This window comes from Oncorhynchus kisutch, linkage group LG19 (assembly GCF_002021735.2).
Source record: "Oncorhynchus kisutch isolate 150728-3 linkage group LG19, Okis_V2, whole genome shotgun sequence".
Lineage (NCBI taxonomy): Eukaryota > Metazoa > Chordata > Actinopteri > Salmoniformes > Salmonidae > Oncorhynchus > Oncorhynchus kisutch.
The window spans coordinates 2,720,942-2,736,883 of record NC_034192.2 but is presented as its reverse complement, the minus strand read 5'-3'; the positions used below and the strand labels follow the sequence as shown (position 1 = coordinate 2,736,883).

General features: G+C 41.9%; 2 protein-coding genes across 2 annotated transcripts in view; one reads left to right on the top strand and one right to left on the bottom strand.

The window, feature by feature from the left end:
• LOC109878978 (ras association domain-containing protein 8) overlaps positions 1-11,933 on the bottom strand; it is a 29,575-nt gene extending 17,642 nt beyond the window's left edge. The window contains exon 1 of the mRNA XM_020471172.2: positions 11,694-11,933. The gene's annotated coding sequence lies outside the window, so the exon portion shown is untranslated. The remainder of the gene's footprint in view (positions 1-11,693) is intronic.
• Positions 1-15,942, top strand: part of LOC109878979 (lamin tail domain-containing protein 1) — a 41,879-nt gene that overhangs the window by 1,269 nt on the left and 24,668 nt on the right. The window lies entirely within an intron of this gene.

The following is a 15,942-nucleotide window of genomic DNA, read 5'->3' as shown; positions in this document are numbered from 1 at the left end:
GTATGGACACATCTATGAGAATATTTGTGCTGAAGTCATTTGCCCCTCCATCGTAAGATTATCACTTAGTGCTGGGCATTAGGCAACCAGATGCAAGCACAGCCTCAGAATTGGCAGTGGAGAAACTTGAGCCCTTGAGCGTCATTTAGCCTACTTGCAGTGTTTGAATGCTTCACAGACAAATTAGTATACCTACATGCATAAAACATTTGTTAGTGTGTTTTCCTCAATACCTCAATTCTGGTGGTACCAAATTCACTTTCAGGGAAATGGGAAATCTGGACTTTTCTTCTGTACAGACCTACCTTGACTATAACTAAATCATGGGGCCAGTTTAGGCAAGAGATTGTGAAGCACGATGACCAAAAGATGGCAGGTCTCCTTGGACTTTGGTGGATCCCTGCTCAGGGACTGAGCACATGGCTGAAGCCTGCTTTCCCTGACAGCTGAGGGGCTACAGTATCTACAGTTTACCCAAGAAGGGTGGCCGTCTGGCCTGGCCTCCACTGAAAACCTGGAGCTAAACTTAGGGTTCCCTTTAGCCTGGCCCTCTATTCAACCTGCATTCTCTCCATGCCTCAAAGGCAGGGGGAGGGGAATTACTCTACTGCACAGTAAGCTCACAGAAGAGTAAAAGGTTGGCTGTTTTGCAAAGCTTCGCACGAGAGAAAATGTGAGAATAGAAGTTGGTGTGGTTGAGCCACATAATAAATTGCTCTTTGATATCATGATGTTGCCTGTTGAGTTATTTCTTTAGGAAATCCAAATACTAATCCATTGAAAGAACAGTTGATAAAATACAGATATTGTTCCAGATTTTCCACTGGCAAAACTAAAGATGGACCTGAGTGATAGACCAATGCACTACGGAGAGAACTTTAAAGGGTCCAAGGATTTGTTCACAGAGGAGGTTGGTTGGTTGTTCTAACAAGTGGTACACAAACAAAGAAGCATGCTGATGAGGGGACCGCCCACATGGGCAGTGCTGGCATGACTGGATGAAAACAATATCTCGCCATGGCAACTGGCCCCTAGATTTGTAAGGCCCCAACAACGCTGACCGGATTGGTTGGCTCAGCCCTGGGAAAGAACAAACATTCACTGGCAATTAGGAAATAATCCATGTTTTTCTGTCACTTCACATGTTTTCTACAATATGGTCAGAGTGGAGTGGACTAGACTGTGGATAAGCATAAACTCTATCAAAGCTAGAGGTAAGAGTTCCTCTGTGCAGGTTTTGTCTGGGTAATATATAGATTTTTAAACAATACAGGAGAGGAAAAGTGGTGCAGTGGATGACATTGAACACAATGACATCATTCAGCATTTTTACCCCAGGTCAGCAATTGATGACCGTCAGTTACATACTCATCACACACACTGACTCTGGCCTACATCACAGACACATCTGCAGAATCATAGACAAAAACACAGCCACAGCAACAGACAAAAACAGAAGCCATGTTAATGATGCCTGGGGTGAGGTCTTGGTGCGAGTATTTTTTTAAAGGGGGCCAAACAGAGCCCTCTTAAAGCTGGAATTCGCAGTTGAAACAAAGTGACACTGCCTCGGTTTTGGTAAAAAGCTGAGGGATGGGACAAATGTTACCACTCTCAAATTCATAGAGTTAAGGATGCAAGGACTGACCACATGTCCTTAATGATTACAAGCAACCCATAACATGATGCAGTCACCACTATGCTTGAAAATATGGAGAGTGGTACTCAGTAATGTGTTGTATTGGATTTGCCACAAACATAACACTTTGTATTCAGGACATAGTTAATTGCAGTATAAATGTACTGTGTTTTTTTTCCAAACAGGATGCATGTTTTGGAATATTTCCTTCTTTTCAATGTCAATTAAGTTAGTATTGTGGACAGTGGCATGTATTCATGGATGCCAAGGGAAGTCAGGATTCCTCCAAAAATGTACCTAGAAAAGAACATAAAATGATGTATATTTTGTCTCTCTATATTTTATACCTTTCCTACAATTCGCAAGAGGCTGAATGAACAGTGCCTTGCGAAAGTATTCGGCCCCCTTGAACTTTGCGACCTTTTACCACATTTCAGGCTTCAAACATAAAGATATAAAACTATTTTTTTTGTGAAGAATCAACAACAAGTGGGACACAATCATGAAGTGGAACGACATTTATTGGATATTTCAAACTTTTAACAAATCAAAAACTGAAAAATTGGGCGTGCAAAATTATTCAGCCCCCTTAAGTTAATACTTTGTAGCGCCACCTTTTGCTGCGATTACAGCTGTAAGTCGCTTGGGGTATGTCTCTATCAGTTTTGCACATCGAGAAACTGAATTTTTTTCCCATTCCTCCTTGAAAAACAGCTCGAGCTCAGTGAGGTTGGATGGAGAGCATTTGTGAACAGCAGTTTTCTGTGGATTGTTGGATTCAGGTCTGGACTTTGACTTGGCCATTCTAACACCTGGATATGTTTTATATCTTTGTTTGAAGCCTGAAATGTGTCAAAAGGTCACAAAGTTCAAGGGGGCCGAATACTTCGCAAGGCACTGTATGTATGTGTATGTGTATGTGTGTATGTATATGAGAACCCTTTGAAGAACTCCTTTTGGGTCCAGGTATAACCATGTTTGTTCCAGGTAGAACCCTTTTGGGTTCCACATAGAACCCTTTTCCACCCTCTTTTCCACCTGTGGAAAAGGTTCTATGTGAAAGAGTATCACATCGAGAGAAATTCGTCATTAACAGAAACAACTTTAATTGTTGCATCTTGCGTTATTTTCCTAAATTAGCCATGGATGGAGGTAGGAATTTGGACTTGTGGTTTTACTTAATTCTCCATACTGGCCAATGATTATAATGGCGATTCTGATCCAACCATAAATATATACATTGTGCCCCTGGACTGAGAGGATGGAAGTTCAATATGAAACTATATGTAGAAGGCTAATGTTAACAAGCTAGCATTGCCCATGAAAGGAAGTTAGTCTAGCGAGCAAGCATTTTAGCAAGGTAGCCTAGGACAACAACAAATAAAAGCATGTACTGTATGACAGAGCCATAGACAGGATGGCATTGGTGTTTCTCTCCAAGTAGGGTGAGTCATGTTTTTTTCTACTTGCATGCTTGCACACACAAAAAAATCTGAACCATGGACAACCACATATTTATCTTATGTTGTTTGGACTAAATAGTTTTTAGTATCTTTTAGTTGTCACTGTATTAGACTAAGCAGAGGTGATTTGATGATGTTGAAATGTTGAAGTTGAAATGGTGCTGGAATAGTGGAGGGAGCTCCTGTTTTCTTTGTGACTTGCGGTAACTCTCCATAGTTCTAAATCAATAGTTGTTAAGTAGTCTGAATTTTTTTTGACCATGCAACTGTTTTTTTTACATGCAATATGCTTTGTGGACTTCACCAGACAGAGGTTGCTCCCCGGTTTTATGATGAAACGAAGGTGAGGTTTAATTTATTCTACCCATGTCTTCTTATTGTCTGGGCCTTAGTTCATATGCCTTGCGACCGTGATATAGGCAGAACAGATTTAAAAGCAAACAACGCAATTATTGGCTTCCCCAGTGATTTGGGGCGGCAGGTAGTCTAGTGGTTAGAGCGTTGGACTAGTAACCGAAAGGTTGCAAGATTGTATCCCCGAGCTGACAAGGTAAAAATCTGTTCTTCCCCTGAACAAGGCAGATAACCCACTGTTCCTAGGCCATCATTGAAAATAAGAATGTGTTCTTAACTGACTTGCCTGGTTAAAAAAATATGTTTTACCCACACACCACTACTGACTGCGGAGTAACTACAATGTTTTGATCCATCCTCAGTTTTTTCTGATCACACTCATTAAACTCTGTAGCTGTATTAAAGAAACCATTTCCCTCATGGTGAAATCCATGAGCGGTTTCCTTACTCTCCAGCAACTGAGTTAGAAAGGACACCTGTATCTTTGTAGTGACTGGGTGTATTTATGCACCATCCAAAGTGTAATTAATAACTTCACCATTATATGTAGGCCAGTGACACAATCTAAATGTAATAAATGTTAAATTCAGGCTGTAAAACAACAAAATGTGGAAAAAGTCAAAGGGTGTGAATACTGTCTGAAGGCTCTGTATATCTTTCATTTAGAAGTCCAAAAATGGTTGTAGTAACTAAGGATTCTAGATTTACAAGCTCTCCATTGCAGAGAGTTTATCAGCCTAATTGTGCTGACATTTTTTGCATGTATTTTATACTAATTGTTGGTATGGTGACGATGCCTTCATGCTTCAGAAACCAAGCCAAGGGAACTCTGTCCTTTGAAACAGCTAATAGAAATGTCAACGTGGGCGGCTAGTCTTTCAAGTGTGAAAAACTGGAAATGTCAAGATTTTACCTCAACATATCCCTTGGATAAAGTGATATTTCATTTTGAAGCAAAGATGGTTTGGAATTGAAACGTGTAAAATGCCTGACTCATTCCACCATAGCGAGAAGAAGGCCTAAACAGACAATTGATGTTAGGGTGCTGTACTGGAAATAAAATGGATAGTATTGCTGATTGGCACTCTGCATCATCAGACATTTGTCAAATATCTCCATCCCCAACTGTTGCATTCTTCACAAGACATGCGATATTCAACAGGTGAAATTTGCACAGGTGTAAGCCCCTCAGCACGAGGACAACAGACTTGTCCCACTCTCTGCAGAGGAGTTCCTAGGATGGTCTTGCCTGGAATTATATCACAAAGATTTCCCAAAATGTCTCAAACTGGGTGTTTTCAACACTTGTTACAACATGTGACTGAGATTTCTTTCTCACAATACCTGAAACGTGAGCCTAGACTTACCTTTCCAGCAGTGAACAATATGCACTTTGCCATACAGAGAGATGTCAGTTTTGTTAGAATCAGGGGATATTATTATTACTAGTAGATTGGTAGCCTTACACTCAGTTCAGAGAAGTTCATTTAAATTCACAGAGTGAGGTTAATGAGGCAATAATTTACTGCGCCGTTGTGATGACTCACTGGGCACAGCGAGAATCTATTTCTTGATCTCATTCAGTGCTGGAAATGACTGAGCAAATGCTGCTCCTAGAAAAATTCTAGCACTTGGCTGTTAATCTATAGTTGGACAAGATTAACGTTCAAATCAATTCCATTATATAGGCTTTAAGAGTTCCAAAAATAAATGACCTTTCCTAGTAGGCCTTTTCTTGAAAGGTCACAGGATGCGTGAATGAGCTCACTCAAGTGTTGCGTAGTTGGACTGACAGGGTGGTACTGGCTAGTCTTGCTTGGCCAGATTTACTAGATGACTTTACCTGAATAATGGAAGATTTGCCTCAAATTATAACCAAAGCACATGCTTAGAACCTTGTGTTTTGGAAGGGTTCAGTACAAAAGAAGAGACACATGGTCGAGTCCCACATGACCAAGTGTGGCTGTCAAGATCTAACTCAGTCTGCTCTGAAGGGGTGGGAGGGGTTGCAGGATTAGTGCCTCATGGAGTAATTGAAGGCAAAGACTGCAGCTTCGAATAAATCTCAAATTTCAGGAGGCCAGGGGTAGTTCAACAGGACACGATATGAAGAATCTTCAAATTAAAACACAAAATGTGCCTTCAACTGAAACTCAAGCTACTTCTACAACAGTCTGGTGGTCTACTGTAGTCGGCAGACATTATCAAACCCATATCTTCCACTACTGATGACAATACCAGTGTAAAAACAAAATAGATGTTTGAAATTGCATGTTGGTTCTGAAACAGTTTTTTTTTATAAATGCACAGCCGCCTTTTCCAGTTCTAAGGCCAACCTTAACGAATAGTGAACTAAGACACATGGCTAAATCTGCTCACTTTGTTGGTCACATGCTTAAACTCCCATCACTCAGGATGGCGCACCTAATCATCTTCCACGGCATCACTCCTAGTGAGAGAATGTGGAGCCTCAAAAGGTTGAACGTAAGCAGCTTGGGGAGAGCAATAAGCTGATAACATAAGCTCCTTTTACAGGGTTAACAACAGGGACGGAGAAAGCCAAGTAGTAGTAAACAAGCCACAGCGTGCAATCTGTCATGTGTTTTCACAAGTTCATCTGGGTTCTCAATAGTCCTTTCATTAACTGGTATAACAAGCCGCTCAATAGTTAATGGAATGTATGAAACATTAGGAACACCTGCTCTTTCCATTACACAGACTGACCAAGTGAATACAGGTGAAAGCTATGATCCCTTATTGATGTCACTTGTTAAATCTACTTCAATCTCTGTAGATGAAGGAGGAGAAAGGTTAAAGAAGGATTTTTAAAGCCTTGAGACAATTGAGACATGGATTGTGTATGTGTGCCATTCAGAGGGTGAATGGGCAAGGCACACTGGTTTGAGTGTGTGGAACTGCAACGCTGCTGGGTTTTTCACACGCAACAGTTTCCTGTGTGTATCAAGAATGGTCCACCACCCAAAGGACTTCCAGCCAACTTGACACAACGGTGGGAAGCATTGGAGTCAACATGGGCCAGCATCCCTGAGGAACGCATTCAACACTTTTGCAGGCTATCGGAAAACCTCCCTGGTCTTTGTGATTGAATCTGTGTTTGAAATTCACTGCATGACTGAGGGACCTTACAGATACTTGTGAATCTAGGCTAACAATTTGAATCAGCTGTGTAGTGCTAGGTCAAAAAACAAAACATTCACCCAGAGGGCTCCAGGACCGAGTTTGGGAAACACTGTCCTAGGCCACTATTGTGAGCTTATTGTATGAGGAGGATTTCAAGTAGGCTAGCAATTTGTGCTAATGTATAACAGCATCTAGATCAGAGATTCCATGCATGGGTGAGAGGCAGGGGTACACAACTCCTGTCCGGCTAGAGGACCACAGTATATGCCGGGTTTTCCACCTTGGCCTTTCACAGACTAATTAAGACCTGGTGTGTAGACCCTCAAGACACACTAGTTGAAATAATAACTAGCTCAGCTAATAATTCATTGCTATATGGAGTGTGTACACTTTACCTTTAAAAACATAGTTTCATCCAAAAACAATGAGCCCTAAACATGTGCAACCTTCCAAAACCCCCCAGCTATGCTCGACAGAGTAGAGTTTTAGCCCATGTGCAATTTTCACTTTAAAATGTATGCCAAACAAAAACCAATGATTGCAAAGTTAAACAAAACATACAACTCTATGCACAAGGACTAATTTTAACAATTTCCACAGAACATTTTACAAAAACACATTTACTTGAAGAACAGTGCAGATGCAATGTTTGGTAACAGAATGACAGACAGCACAAACAGTCATTCTGTTACCAAACTTTGCATCTGCACTGTTCTTCAAGTAAATGTGTTTTTGTCACATTTTCCATGTATGTGGTTAAAAAGTAGTCCTCATTCCTTTGGTTTATTTCAAGGATGAACTTTAATTCCAACTGTGGGTCCTGGTAGGCCACCTGTAATTACAGCCCAGTGTATATACTCTAGCAATGAAATAAGATCCACGACTCTGGAGAAACATGCTCAGTCTCCCCACAGGGGGAAGAGGAGGCCTACAGTGCAGGGGAGTAAATACTGGTCTCTCTTGATGTCTGAAGCTGCCTGAAAAACAACCGTTTCTGCCCCACCCACTGTACAACCCTAGTAATCCCTCAAAGATGTTTGACCCTCTGATAATTCAAATTTGTTTTAGCTAAAAGACAGTATAAAAAGTACTTCATCCCCAAAGCTGGTCTGCTCTTTTAGGTTTAGCAAAGGACGTTTTCTAGTGTTGTTTCATTCCAGCGGTACTGTATGCCTCCGTTCACCTCTTCCCAGTATTTTAATGGCAAACTGGAATATTTAATCACTGCTGATAACATTCAGCAAATCCACCTGTATAACATGAACAATGCCTCATTTCCTGTGATGCCACTCATCAGGTGTCACTATTAACAGGGATTCCATAAAACCTGTGTTTGTGTTGTTCACCGGCTGTGCCTCAAGCAGTTTCACAGTCCTTTAACTCACAGATTAGCACCAATCCTAAAAGAGCTTTGGACCATTACACAATGTAAATTCATGACTAACACAGCCCCATACACAGACAGTGTATTGATGTGAGGAGAAAAGTGCATGGAAGTTTGTCAGTGACAGTACAAATGTGTTGGTACTTACAGTAGTCTGCTTGAGTTCAGTGGATTGTCTGTGTTTGATTGCACATTGTCATACCATGTAAATCATCCAGTAGCTGGTTGTTCACTTGAAGGGCAAAATAACCAAACCAAAATATATTGGAGTATTTTCTGACATTTTTGTATTTATTTATTTGATTAACTTTTACTCATTTTTCTCCTCAATTTCGTGATATCCAATTGGTAGTTACAGTCTTGTCTCATCGCTGCAACTCCAATACGGACTCGGGAGAGGCAAAGGTCGGGAGCTGTGCGTCCTCTGAAACACAACCCAACCAAGCCTCACTGCTTCTTGACACAATGCCCACATAACCCGGAAGCCATCCGTACCAATGTGTCGGAGGAAACGCCGTGCATCTGGCGACCGTGTCAGCGTGCACTGCGCCTGGCCCGCCACAGGAGTCGCTAGTGTGCGATGGGACAAGGACATCCCTGCCGGACAAACCCTCCTCTAATCTGAACGACCCTGGGTCAATTGTGCGCATGGGTCTGCCAGGTCGCGGCCGGCTGTGACAGAGCCTGGACTCAAACCCAGAATCTCTTGTAGCACAGCTAGCAGTGTGATGCAGTGCCTTAGATCACTGCGCTGCTCAGGAGGCCCTCTGGACTGTTTTAAATTGTAAGAGCAAACAGCAACAATTTGAAAAGATGTGAGTGTTTGCTTTTTCTGAAACTTCTGCTGTCCCTTTTACAACTTGTAGTTCTATTTTCAGTGGCTCTTTATTTTACGATAGGCCTACTATTTCCACAGCTTTAATAGGAAATTACCGGTATGTATATATGTAGTAACAATGTGTACTTTTTGGTAAATAACTAGTAACAACATGGCATGGTATGGTGCCTAGTGGTACCTGTTCAAATGAATACCAAAGAAACAAACAATTAATTGGTTATTGCATTGTGTGATTACCATGGTACCCTGTAACTTTCAGTAAATACCTGGTAACTTATGTACCATGTAATGAAGTGCTACTCTAAATGTCCTTGGCAAGAAGCTCAATAGGGACAGACTCCAACTTGTTAGACAAACAGTCAGCAGAAAACATAACTGCCACATCAAACAAATAAATGAGACGGAAGGTTCAATTCAAACAAGCACTTATGCTTGTGTTTTTTCACCACTGTCACATAAAAAAGGTGCCTTCAGAAGTATTCATACCAATTGACTTATTCCACACTTTGATGTGATACAGCCTGAATTCAAAATGGATTAAATAGATTTTTTCCCCCCTCACCTTCTTCTACACTATTATGTTTGCAAATTCATTGAAAATGTCTCATTTATATAAGTATTCACACCCCTGAGTCAATTGGCCCAGCGTCGTCTGAGGTAGGCCGTCATTGTAAATAAGAATCGAAAGAATCAATAGATCTATAAAATAGGTTCAGAATATTAGGGGTCAAAGACAGAAAGGCATCTACAGTGCCTCCAGAAAGTATTCACACCCCTTGACTTATTCCACATTTTTGTTGTGTTACAAACTGAGTTCAAAATGTATTAAATTGTTGTTTTTCACACATCTACACACAATACCCCAGAATGACAAAGTGAAAACATGTTTTTAGACATTTTTGCAAATGTATTGAAAATGAAATAAAACATTTATGTAAGTATTCACAGCAGAGTCAATATTTTGTAGAATCACCTTTGGCAGCGATTACAATTTAGTCTTTCTCTAAGAGCTTTGCAAACCTCAATTGTACAATATTCTTCAAGTTCTGTCAAGTTGGTTGTTGATCATTGCTAGACAGCAATTTTCAAGTCTTCCCATAGACTTTCAAGACGATTTATGTCAAATCTGTAACTAGGCTACGCAGGAACATTCAATGTCATCTTAGTAAACAACCAGTGTATATTTGGCATTGTGTTTTAGGTTATTGTCCTGCTGATGCGTGAATTTGTCCCACAGTGTCTGGTGGAAAGCAGACTTAGGCAAAATCCTAGAGGAAAACATGGTTGAGCTTAGCTCTATTCCGTTATTTATTTTTATATCCTAAAAAACTCCCTATTCCTTGCCGATGACAAGCATACCCATGACATGATGCAGCCAACACCATGCTTGAAAATATGAAAAGTGGTACTCCCTGATGTGTTGGATTTGCCCAACACATAACACTTTCTATTCAGGACATAAAGTTAAGTTATTTTTCACATTTTTTGCAGTTTTACTTTAGTACTTTATTGCAAACAGGATGCATGTTTTTGAATATTTGTATTCTGTAGAGGCTTCCTTTTGTCCACTCTGTCATTTAGGTTAATATTGTGGCGTAATGTTGAACCATCCTCAGTTTTCTATCACAGGCCTCAGGGTTTCCTTCCTCTCCAGCTGCTGAGTTAGGAAGGACACCTGCATCTTTGTAGTGACTGGGTGTATTGATAGACCATCCAAAAAGTTTAAATAAAAACTTCACCATGATCAAAGGGATATTTAATGTTTGCTTTTTTATTATTACCCCTCTACCATTACGTGCTCTTTGTGAGGCATTGGGAAAACCTCCCTGTTCTTTGTGGTTGAATCTGTGTTTGAAATTCACTGCTCAACTGAGGGTCCTTACAAATAATTGTATGTGTGGGGTACAGAGGTGAGGTAATCATTCAAAAATCATGATAACCACTTATCACACACAGTGAGTCCACACAAAACATTTTTACTGCTGACTCAAGACATTTCAGCTTTGCATTTTTTTTTTTCTAAAAACATAATTCCCCTGACATTATGGGGTATTGCACATAGGCCAGTGACACACAATCTCAAATTTTAAATTCAGGCTGTCACAACAAAATGTGGACATGTTAAGGGGGTGTGAATACTTTGAAGGCACTGTAGATTCTTTTCAACACAGATGCTTCCAGTTATGGCACAGTACAGTCATTGAAAAAGCCTATTGCATGAACATGATGACAGGTTTGATTGAATCCAGCCCCTTGTGTCACACAACTTTCACATGGGATGGAGCATTACACAATATTTCTAGTTGTTGAATACATTTATTAAGAAATTGCTCACCAATGTTTAATATATATTTGTAGTCATTTTCAGATCCTGTTGACAAGTTGAAGCGAGTTACAGTAGTAACAACACACGCACACACTTTTTCTTATTAATCCAAATTCTATTGACATTCAAATTGGCAAGGTATTCTCTCTGCAACTAGTCCAGATAGTCCAGAGATTTGTTTAGGTCACATAGCCTACTCAAGGGGGCCCTACATCCATAGGCTATTAAATTAGGGAAAATGTCCCTAATCACATCTGGCAGTATTTTTTTTTTATATGATCACTCTTTTTTGGAACCCAAACTTAATATTTGGGGCCAAACAAAATGTATATGGGTGTATTTCTCTTGGTAGAAATAACATAGATTAATTAATTTAGTGAGAATGAAAATGCATTGGCTGTACCACAGGTAATTTTACATTTCCAGCTATAAGCACCATCATACTTGAGTTATGGTGGGCTCTTTTTTTGCTCTTAACGCTGGAATCAGGAGCGGTCTTCGCAGTACAGTGTTAAGTATTGGCTGCGCCTATTGCAAAATCCATTTACCTCTTTCCAGCCGCAGTCCTCCGGCTAAAAGTGTATGAGAAGCTCCCCTCTTTCTCTGGTACCACTCTGAATTTCCTCAGACATTCAATCCGGTGATATATAATTGTTCTCGGCGGCTTATTTTATTGCATAATCCAAAGGTTTATATATTGTGCAAATAGGCTACATAATTAAAGTTTGCGCTCTGCATATCCACGCGTGTTTACTGTGCAATCCGTGGTAGGACATCTGATTCCAGCTCCTTTTTGTGTAATGTTGGCAACTGTAAGGGGACCGCGGAGTACGTATCCCTTCCGGGTAAATTCCTTCAGCCTTCACAATAAAGGTCCCTCGTATAATAAAAATAAAAAAACATTATAAAGGGGAATACCTTGTCAGTTGTTCAACTGAATGTCTTCAACTGAAATGTGTTTTCTGCATCTCTCTGAATCAGAGGTGAGTGGGGCTGCCTTAATTGACATCCACGTCTTAGGCGCCCTGGGAACAGTGGGTGACCACCTTGCTCAGGGGCAGAATGACAGATTTTCAGCTCAGGGATTCGATCTAGCAACCTTTCGTTACTGGCCCAACGCTCTAATACAATATTAAGCTATATTTAGTCAACTATAAGTGAGGTTTGTACGTTTTTTGTTTTAATCAAGCACATTATGCCTACAACATGTGTTATGCACATGTTGAACTTTTTTTAAATTTTTTTAAATTTTTTAAACCAGGTAGGCTAGTTGAGAACACGTTCTCATTTACAACTGCAACATGGCCAAGATAAAGCAAAGCAGTGCGACACAAACAACAACACAGAGTTACACATGCTATAAACAAACATACAGTCAATAACACAATAGAAAAAGTCTATATACAGTGTTTGCAAATGAGGTAAGATAAGGGAGGAAAGGAAATAAATAGGCCATAGCGGCTAAATAATTACAATTTAGCAGTTAAACTCTGGAGTGATAGATGTGCAGAAGATGAATGTGCAAATAGAGATATTGGGGTGCAAAGGAGAAAAAAAAATAGAAAAAAAATAACAGTATGGGAATGAGGTAGTTGGATAGGGTATTTACAGCTGGGCTATGTACAGGTGCAGTGATCTGTGAGCTGCTGTGACAGCTGGTGCTTAAAGCTAGTGAGGGAGGTAAGAGTCTCCAGCTTCAGTGATTTTTGCAATTCGTTCCAGTCATTGGCAGAAGAGAACTGTAAGGAAAGGCGGCCAAAGTAGGAATTGGCTTTGGGGGTGACTAGTGATATATACCTACTGGAGCCCGTGCTACAGGTGGGTGCTGCTATGGTGACCAGTGAGCTGAGATAAGGCGGTGCTTTACCTAGCAAAGCCCTATAGATGACCTGGAGCCAGTGGGTTTGGCAACGAATATGAAGCGAGAGCCAGCCAACGAGAGCATACAGGTCGCAGTGGTGGGTAGAATATGGGGCTTTGGTGACAAAACGGATGGCACTGTGATAGACTGCATCCAATTTGTTGAGTAGAATGTTGGAGGCTATTTTGTCAATGGCATCGTCGAAGTCAAGGATCGGCAGGATAGTCAGTTTTACGAGGGTATGTTTGACAGCATGAGTGAAGGAGGCTTTGTTGCTAAATAGGAAGCTGATTCTAGATTTAATTTTGGATTGGAGATGCTTAATGTGAGTCTGGAAGGAGAGTTTACAGTCTAACCAGACACCTAGATATTTGTAATTGTCCACATATTCTAAGTCAGAACCGTCAGGCGGGCGGGTGCGGCAGCGATCGGTTGAAGAGCATGTGTTTAGTTTTACTTGCAATTAAGAGCAGTTGGAGGCCACGGAAAGAGAGTTGTATGGCATTGAAGCTTGTCTGGAGGTTAGATAACACAGTGTCCAAAGAAGGGCCAGAAGTATATCGATTGGTGTCGTCTGCATAGAGGTGGATCAGTGAATCACCAGCAGCAAGAGCGACATCATTGATGTATACAGAGAAAAGTGTCGGCCTGAGAATTGAACCCCGTGGCACCCCCATAGAGACTGCCAGAGTTCCGGACAACAGGCCCTCCGATTTGACACTCTGAACACTTTAGGAAGGCAGGGTAGATTAGATATAGGTCTATACGGGTTTGGGTCTGGAGTGTCTCCCCCTTTGAAGAAGGGGATGACTGCGGCAGCTTTCCAATCTTTGGGGATCTCAGACGATACGAAAAAGTGGTTGAACAGGCTAGTAATAGGGGTTGCAACAATTTCAGCGGATAATGTTAGAGAGAGAGGGTCCAGATTGTCTAGCCCAGCTGATTTGTAGGGGACCAAATTTTGCAGCTCTTTCAGAACATCAGCTATCTGGATTTGGTTGAAGGAGAAATGGGGGAGGCTTGGGCAAGGTGCTGTGGGGGGTTGCAGGGCTGTTGACCAGGGTAGGGGTAGCCAGGTGGAAAGCATGGCCAGTCAGAAAAATGCTTCTTGAAATTCTCAATTATCGTGGATTTATCGGTGGTGACAGTTTCCTAGCCACAGTGCAGTGGGCAGCTGGGAGGAGGTGCTCTTATTCTCCATGGACTTTACAGTGTCCCAAAACGTTTTGGAGTTTGTGCTACAGGATGCAAATTTGTGTTTGAAAAAGCTAGCCTTCGCTTTCCTTACTGCCTGTGTATGTACAGTGGGGCAAAAAAGTATTTAGTCAGCCACCAATTGTGCAAGTTCTCCCACTTAAAAAGATGAGAGAGGCCTGTAATTTTCATCATGTAATTTTCACCTTTACCCAAATCCAGACAGCAGATGTTCTGAAAGAGCTGCCAAACCTGGACCCGTACAAATCAGCTGGGCTTGACAATCTGGACCCTCTATTTCTGAAACTATCCGCCGCCATTGTCGCAACCCCTATTACCAGCCTGTTCAACCTCTCTTTCATATCGTCTGAGATCCCCAAGGATTGGAAAGCTGCCGCAGTCATCCCCCTCTTCAAAGGGGGAGACACCCTGGACCCAAACTGTTACAGACCTATATCCATCCTGCCCTGCCTATCTAAGGTCTTCGAAAGCCAAGTCAACAAACAGGTCACTGACCATCTCGAATCCCACCGTACCTTCTCCGCTGTGCAATCTGGTTTCCGAGCCGGTCACGGGTGCACCTCAGCCACGCTCAAGGTACTAAACGATATCATAACCGCCATCGATAAAAGACAGTACTGTGCAGCCGTCTTCATCGACCTTGCCAAGGCTTTCGACTCTGTCAATCACCATATTCTTATCGGCAGACTCAGTAGCCTCGGTTTTTCGGATGACTGCCTTGCCTGGTTCACCAATTACTTTGCAGACAGAGTTCAGTGTGTCAAATCGGAGGGCATGCTGTCCGGTCCTCTGGCAGTCTCTATGGGGGTGCCACAGGGTTCAATCCTCGGGCCGTCTCTTTTCTCTGTATATATCAATGATGTTGCTCTTGCTGCGGGCGATTCCCTGATCCACCTCTACGCAGACGACACCATTCTATATACTTCCGGCCCGTCCTTGGACACTGTGCTATCTAACCTCCAAACGAGCTTCAATGCCATACAACAGTCCTTCCGTGGCCTCCAACTGCTCTTAAACGCTAGTAAAACCAAATGCATACTTTTCAACCGTTCGCTGCCTGCACCCGCACGCCTGACCAGCATCACCACCGTGGATGGTTCCGACCTTGAATATGTGGACATCTATAAGTACCTAGGTGTCTGGCTAGACTGTAAACTCTCCTTCCAGACTCATATCAAACATCTCCAATCGAAAATCAAATCAAGAATCGGCTTTCTATTCCGCAACAAAGCCTCCTTCACTCACGCGGCCAAACTTACCCTAGTAAAACGGACTATCCTACCGATCCTCGACTTCGGCGATATCATCTACAAAATTGCTTCCAACACTCTACTCAGCAAACTGGATGCAGTTTATCACAGTGCCATCCGTTTTGTCACTAAAGCACCTTATACCACCCACCACTGCGACTTGTATGCTCTAGTCGGCTGGCCCTCGCTACATATTCGTCGCCAGACCCACTGGCTCCAGGTCATCTACAAGTCCATGCTAGGTAAAGCTCCGCCTTATCTCAGTTCACTGGTCACGATGGCAACACCCATCCGTAGCACGCGCTCCAGCAGGTGTATCTCACTGATCATCCCTAAAGCCAACACCTCATTTGGCTGCCTTTCGTTCCAGTTCTCTGCTGCCTGTGACTGGAACGAATTGCAAAAATCGCTGAAGTTGGAGACTTTTATCTCCCTCACCAACTTCAAACATCTGCTATCTGAGCAGTTAAC